At 37.5% G+C, this 8,279-nt stretch overlaps 1 long non-coding RNA gene across 1 annotated transcript; it reads right to left on the bottom strand.

The window, feature by feature from the left end:
- Window positions 1-6,276: 6,276 nt before the first annotated feature.
- On the bottom strand, window positions 6,277-7,769 carry LOC128599755 (uncharacterized). Its single transcript, XR_008384468.1, has 3 exons — window positions 7,310-7,769; window positions 6,805-6,938; window positions 6,277-6,558 (listed from the first exon to the last, which is right to left on the bottom strand). It is a non-coding gene; the product is annotated as an uncharacterized LOC128599755 (long non-coding RNA).
- Between the last annotated feature and the right edge of the window lie 510 nt (window positions 7,770-8,279).

The raw sequence follows: 8,279 nt of genomic DNA, 5'->3' as shown, positions 1-8,279 counted from the left end.
TGCCCAGCTCACACCCTTAGGGTACATTGCAAAGTCATCAGGGACTGTCTCAATGATTTATATAGCTATAACAGACGAGTAACCGTCGCAGGGCCATCTGAACCGCAGTGTGATGAAATGCCACAGTTTCGCTGACTGATTAAACTTTTTTCTTTTTTTTTTTTACTGGAAATTGTGTGCATTGAGATTGTGAATATGAATGCAGTCTAAACGGCTGTTCTCTGGCATCAGAAAGTACAGAGTCTTCAAAATCCACTTTTTTTAAAAGGGGATTAGTATTTTTGTGTAACTCAATAATCATGAATATGAGGTATAATGACTGCAGAGTGAGTGCTTTTTTTTTTTTTTATCTATTTTTTTATTTTTCTATCTTGGTGAAAATGTCCCCTGATACACTCTCAGAAAAGAGCACCATTGTACATTTGCTTGTTACTGGGATTGAATACTTAAGGATGCATATCTGTGCCTGAGAAAGTGCAAGAAGTGTATCTTTAAAATCATTTAAGGTACATAACTGGCCTTTAAGAGCCATTGGTGTTACCTTAAAAAAACTTCACCCTGAAGCACATTAAATATGTTTCCATTGAAATATTTGTGATGTGCTTAGCAGTCATGGTGCTTAGCCAAGGTTCTGTTCTCACTTACATTTTCCAGAGATGTTCAATTTCATATTAATATGAAAACCAGTGTAAGAATTGGACTAAAAGTACCAGAATGCAATGCAGGTATATGACTCAGTTGTGCTGAGTTATGGCACAAACTCAGCTTGGCTAGTTAGCAGTCTATGAGATAACAAGTATGATGATGTTGACAGTGGTATTAGCTGCCAGTAGCTGCCAGCTGAAGCTTTGAAACCAAGTGGGAAAAGAAGAATATGCCGATGAAAGACGTTTAGTAAGTAAAGAAGCTTAACGCAGACTTTCATTATAAATCTTGGACATCACTGAATATTAATTTAATTGAATCATTAATTTAATTTATTTTCAGTAACTGATTTATCCTGCTCAGAGTCGCGGTGGACTGTGGAAACACTGGGCATGAGGCAGGAATACACCCTGGAGTAGTGGCTCCAATGCTACCATTAAGGCCACACTATTGAATATAACATGATAGTTATAAAAAATTTACATGCAAGTCACTTAAGGTGGGTTTTTTTTCCCTATACATCAAAGGTTCTCAACTCCAGCTCTGGGGACCAACTACTTACTGTGCATGACTCATTTAATTGATCAGCCCGTCATTAATCATGAGTTGGATAAGATGTGTTAGGAGTTTGTAAAACAGTGTTGGGAGTGATTTTACAGGAATTTAGTTGAAATCTAGTGCACTAAATGAGTTTTAAATATATTTTTATTTGCAGGTGAAACATATTCACAAAAGGTAAAAATAAATAAATAAATATTTAAAAAGACACATCCATGAATATAGACATGAATTACATTGGCGACGTGTCCCCACATCTGGTGTTCTCACCTTTTTTGAAGGTCTAGTCTGTTAAAAATGTGTAGAGTATATTAAAAATGTATACAGTATAAAATCATTGCAGATACTGATCCAAATGTATTGAAAAAAATATCACTTAACCCTTAAACACATACCTTGGGGTGTTAGCGACCCGGGACATCATGCACTACCCTCCCCCTCATTAATTGTTTTTAAATTAGACCTCGACCTTCTTAGTCTTCCTCAATCTATTTGTTATCAACAATATAAAAAAGAAAAAAAATGTACATAACTGTAAAATAATATCTGTTTTCTAATTAATTTATTGTAAAAAGTTAATAGGGTCGCTAGTGACCCTACAACAATACTGAATCTCTCATGTCTCAATAAGTGCAATTCATCTTTATTCCTCAAGGTGAAAAATTTTGATAAACAACGATGTGATGTGTCAATCATCGTTACCGCTGACATAAAACAAACATCGCAAAAGTTGACATGGCTCAGCGATTTACTGCACAACAAGTGTGTAATCAGATATTAGCGTCTCCTGATGGTGGATCTGATGATGAAACTGTCGGCAAACAAAATACTGATTTTGACGTTGATGAAAATAATCGTTTTTAGAGTAATGTACCGAATATTGTAAATAAATATATAAATATTGTAAGGATTTTTAATATGGAACAGGGATTGACAAAACATTTATGCATTTAAGGGTTAACCTGCATTCACTGTGTTCATTTCTCAGGGTGGCATCTATAATGAGTGTCTATGATAAAAGTTGCATTCAGATGGTTATAAATTACCACAACTCAAGCCAGGTTCTACAAGGCTTCCTTTAATGAGAACCGTTAACAGGTGCTGACACATGCAGATATGATCACAGTGATGTGTCATGAATTTATTTATAGAACCCTGTTACCATAATGCAGCATATGTGAATATAAAGTGAGGCTTTATATTGAATAACTGTCATTATAATGGTCACTTAATCAGTCTGCAGGATCATGCTCTCTACTTTCATTTTTATTCAAATGGGCCCAGTGAAACCATATCACCCTGATTTAATAAATAAATAAATAAATAAATAATAATAAAAATTCCATCATTCCGTGACTACCTTAAGAGGTTAAAAAGCTGGTGTGCATATAAACGCTGGTTGAAATTGAAGTCTCATTTATTTTGAGAGGGTAAAAATATAAGACTGCAAAAGATAATAATAATAAAATTATTATTACATACATTATTAATGCAATTTGAGATGATATTTTTTTCTATGATTTTTGGCCTGATTTTCCTCTCACAGACTTTGAATTGTACTTTGTAATCTCAACTGTGTGCATGAGCTGAGATTGGTGGTCTTAGAACGCAAATGTGACCGGCTCACTGTCAGCTGATTTAGCATCATTGTGACCAGACAGTCGATGACATAGTTCTGACAGTGCCAGAAATTCTTTTATTAAAATATGTGAATAATAGCCCACTCATCTAATAGCAGTCCAATATCACCAATAGCAGTATAGCAAAGGATAACACAGATGCACCTACAAATATGGTAGTGGCGATGATGAAACGAAAAGCGAAACATGCTAATGGCCCCCAAAAAATTCCATATTACCTCAAGCTCCCTTTGAACAGTGTTTCTGTGTATGGGACTCTGTTTCCCATAATATGAGCCAGGATCATGCTGACTGATGATCTAAGAAGAACGTGGTAATTTTCCACTATCATTAGAGGACACTCATTGTATTATCTGATATGGAGAACATGTTATCACACAGTATGTTATAGTTGTCAAACAAGATTTTATTGGAATTATTTGGAATTATGTCATACAGTGTGCCAAGTAATATTCATCAAGGACAACTCAAATGCACAAATGTCTAAAACAGGCTTAAAGCTGGTTTAACAAAAATCTAAAGAAAAATTTATATATATGTATTTTAAAGTATATACTTTAAAATAAATGAGTGAAATATTGATGAGGCTTGAGCCAATGTCACATACACTGTTAAGTAGTGAACAGAATATTAAGCAGGATTGTTTGAGCGGCTCCACTATCTCCCTGACTGAGGCAACACTACAGACAGGAAACCTCTGGGTGGACATGATTGCAGTCTCTACACTTCTGCCTGCTGACAATACAACGCCTCTCTGTGCCTATTAGATTACAGGACATGGACTTAACAGTTTTGATGCAGTAACAGTTTTGTTCTTATTTTCTTTCCTAGAACACACAGTGAAAGAGGCCAGAGAGGGGCGAAACAGCCCAGCAGGCGTAAGCTATCTGGATCGTGGCCGAGAGTGGCGAGTTTTTACACCTCAGCTAAATTGGAGTGGCATATATCAGCACACACTTGTATTAGAAAGCTGGCAGTGTTTTTTGATGACAGTTGGTGTGAAAGAACACTGCAAGGTCATGCATAGTTGGACAGAAGCTTGTTCAGCTGGATGAGGCTGAAGGTGATCACTCTTTCCATGCCCATGCAACACATGTTGCATGTAAAAACAGGATAAGGTAGCGATGACTGATGAAACAGATTTGAAGATTTGGGGAGTAAGAAAAAAAAAAGAAAATCTCTAAAATACCTAGACAAGTGCACAATAAAAAATCCATTTACTGAGCCAATTCAGTGGGATCAGAGGTCTTTGTCTCCTCCATCATTAATTCCCGAGCAAAATGGGAAATGTTCCTAATGAAGTATTGCCTGTTTAAAAAAATAAATAAATAAAAAAACAAGAGCAGTTACAGTGGGCACAAATAAAGTCCAAAAACTCCCACTCATGGAATGGAAGAGGAGCTGGAAAAACGCATTTACTTTCTGGAAGTGGTTAATTTTGTATCCACCTCCTCAAATTTTGCTTTGTGCCAAGTTCATCTGGGTGACCTTTAACCCTACAATTCTACCAATCTTGGAAGCATGGGACAAGCCAATAGAGAAGAAGAGCCTGGGGCTGGGTTGCATCTTTCTGGATGACTCTACATGGAGGAACTGCTTATTATTATTAACAGTTCAAGTTTTTGCTACTCCTCAGTCAACCTGTCTCTTGTTACTTGCAAAGAACAAACTAGCTAGCTAGCTGGTTGAGGTTAGTTCACCGAACACCTACTTTCCCTCTAGAAACCCGTCACACCAGGACCGCTAATTATTACATAATCATTGTGCCATATTCTTTAAAAACATTGTTAGACTGTTTTACAAATCTTCAAGTATTTGCCTTTTGTCAGACTATAATATACAATCCAGCAAAACAACCCACCATTATTATAGCACTATATATTATAATTATTAGCTGTCCCTTACTGCAGCAGCTCCCAATGGTGTTTTTTTTTTTGTTTGTTTTTTTAGTGATTTTAAGCACGCTAACATTAAAACTTTTCATGGCACCACTTTTTAGTATGTTACTTTTCACTTTCCCGTTTTACTATTTTTACTTTTTTTTATTACAATTTTAACTTGTAAAAAAATTATTAATTGTAATGTGACATTGGCATTTCCTTCACACTCATGAACCCCCTGCAATGCCATTATGACCCCTTAGTGGCTCATGCACCCCCAATTGGGAAACCCTGCATTAGAGTAAAAAGTTCTTGAAGGAGAGCATGACAAATAGAGGAATTCATTAGAGGAAGTGTATCGGTATGTCTGGTGTTGTTGGGGGGGTTGGGGGACTCAAGAAATACGTTGTCATTCTTAGAAGAGAAAACCCTGGAGAGGTGGGGTTCTAGTCAGGAGATTGTGGTTTGGCTGTCAAGCTCGACACTTATCCTCACTGTAACCAACTTTTTTTGTCTCACTGTACAAAAACAGCTACCGTTTAACTCCTTTATTGATAGTGCACATGTTACACTTCTGGGTCTTTCTTTGAAAAGTCTGTTATTAAGTAGAAAGACAGTTTTAGGTCAACATCCATCAGACTGGTGGAAAACATCCCATACTGTTAAATTAGCGCATCAGGATGTCCAGATAATTCACACCGTGAGGCTGTTTTGCCAACGCAACTTATGCATACGAGTCATATTTAAACACTAAGCCATGTACTTTTCATGAATAATAAAGCATCAGATATAGCCACAGGTCCTCCTATTCATTTCAGTAAGGATAAAATGATTGAAAATAGAAAAAATAAAGTGTTTGACTTAAAATCTTATCCTAGTGTTTCAGTCATGGGATTTATTCTTTTGTGGTCTCCCTATTTGTGACTAAATATCTGGCTTTGCTGCACAATGTGATTGAAAGTAGAGGTGAAAGATGGTAGTATATATCTCATATACAACCCCTCGAACTATTCTTGAGCATTTGAGACAAAAGTCTATCATCTCTTCATGTCTAGGTGGGTAAAGGATACCAGGGTGTCTCATCAGTAGGAGAAAAATCTCTGTCACTACAGGGTTGGGTAAGTCTGTCAGCTAACTAACTTTTCCTAATGTTAGCAATACTTGCTGTTGAGAGAAATTTTGAAGTTTTCCCATAATGTAGCTAAGTAGCTAACAAGTGGCAGCACAATATGGAGGATCCACTGCACGGTTGCTTGTTGAAGCTGTACTTCATGCAGTCAAGTATATTAGCGCAGTTTGATTATCAGTATAAATATAAACAAATCTTCTCAATAAAGAACAGACACCGTAACATTGACGCTATCAGTTCCCACAAAATGGCAACAAATATACATTGTGACATCACATGAAACGCAAAGATAGGGGTCTCACACTAAAAGTTTGTCTGAATATAACGTGTTATAAGTGAATATACACTATATGACCTAAGGTTTGTGGACACCTGACCATGACGCCCATATGTGCTTTTTGAACATTCCAAATTTAATCCTACCTTTGCTGTTATAATAACCTCCACTCTTCTGGGAAGGCTTTCCATTAGATTTTGTAGCGTGGCTGTGGGGATTTGTGCCCATTCCTCCACAAGAGCATTAGTGAGGTCAGGCAATGATGTCAGGCAGAAAGGCCTGGGGCGCAGTCAGTGTTCCAGTTCATGCCAAAGATGTTCAGTGGGGTTGAGGTCAGGGCTCTGTACAGGTCACTTGAGTTCTTCCGATTCCAGCCTTGGCAAACCATGTGTTCATTGACCTTGCTTTGTGCACAGGAGCATTGTCATGCTGGAACATTTTACAAGGAAATTGTAATGGTACAGCATACAATGGCATTCTATACTTTCAGGAGTTTCCAACATTTTGACAACAGTTTAGAGAAGGCTCAAATATGGGTGTAATGGTCAGGTGTTCACATACTTTGGTAATATTGTGTATGAGTTATATTTGTGAGAGAACTTGATTGATATAGTATTTGAAAGACATGGACTTGAGTGTAGGGGTGTGGAAATGTAGTAATAAACATAGCCTTACAGTTGTGGGGGTGTAAACTGCATCCAGGACCACATGCTGACACTTTGTGAGAGGCCCAGGCTCCCACCACATCCTCCACAGCCCTCGCTGTCTCCTCTCACTTTCAGCCTGAGAGCCCTCCGACACGACATGACCTGGGAAAGAGTGGTTTCATTCACTACCAAGAGGAAGTGAGCACTGTGTATGAGCATTTAAAACCTCAATTATATAAAATGCTGCAGCGTCTTTAAGAATTTGAACTTGGTAATAGAAAAAAAAAATTATATTCCACCATACAACTCTAATATACCAATATCACACCAATTTAATTGGAGAAAACAGAATTGTGGTAACAGTTAACATTGACTGCGTTTACATGGACAGCAGTAATGTAATTATTGACGTTACTCTGAGCAAGATAATAATGTGAATAAGGTGTTTATATGAGTCGCTTTTAGAATACTCCTGTCATGTTCCCGTTTTACATGTTATAGAACATAATCAGATTAACAGCCCGCGTCATTACGTCACCGCGCCACGCCGTCCGACGTCCCTCCAGAATTTCACGTATCAACATACAGTTCGTCTTCGTTATGGTACCGTATACAGTTTTGCGTGTTTTTATTTATTTATTTATTTTTTTTACGAACGCTTTAAGTGCAGTTAATTATTTGTCATGCTGTACGTGCTAATAGACGACTGCTTGAAGCGGTGGGTGTGTCCCAAATCGCGTAGTTACCGTCTATATAGTAGCCGAGATACATGTATTTTTCCCCACTACAGGCCTATAGTAGGAAAGTATGCGATTTGGGACACAGTCGAACTCTCTTGTTCGCCGTAAAACGTAAAACTGCCGTGTGTGATCGTGTCCTGTCGCAAAATGCGGTGAAAACTCTCACACGACGCTCATAATGTGATTAAGGTGTTTACATGTCTGTAATACACGTCCATAATGCGACTAAAACAGCAGTACTCTACCTGTCTTAATTAGATTATTGCTTACTTCGATTATGACCTTAATTAGATTAAGGTAAGTAAAAATTGCTGTTTACATGGTAGTTTCTAAATTAGAGTATGGTCTTAATTGGATTAAGAGTGGATTATTGTTGTCCATGTAAACGCAGCTATTGATATATTTACTGTGTAAAATGCATCCAGAACAAAAATATACTTATTTAAGTAACATACTGAATAACAGTCAGAAAGCGCATGAAGTAGGTAGGTACACAGCACTGAAGTTGTTCAGGTGTGGACAAATTAGTAGCAGATTTCTTGTCCAGGTTATAGTTTTATGCATAGTTGTCCAGCAGACACAGCTTAAAAAACAGCTCTTTACTGATTTTTGTGAAACAGAAGCTTTCATTTGGCGTGTTGACATGTAACATGTCACAGAGTTGTGACACAGCTCAGTGCTGTAACTGCAGCACATCCTTCTGAATCCCACCACCTGCTGCACCTCACACATGGGCAGAGGCATGATCTTCTACCGGTAGAAC

This window comes from Ictalurus furcatus, chromosome 23 (assembly GCF_023375685.1).
Source record: "Ictalurus furcatus strain D&B chromosome 23, Billie_1.0, whole genome shotgun sequence".
Taxonomy (NCBI): domain Eukaryota; kingdom Metazoa; phylum Chordata; class Actinopteri; order Siluriformes; family Ictaluridae; genus Ictalurus; species Ictalurus furcatus.
This window is presented reverse-complemented; position numbering and strand designations above follow the sequence as displayed.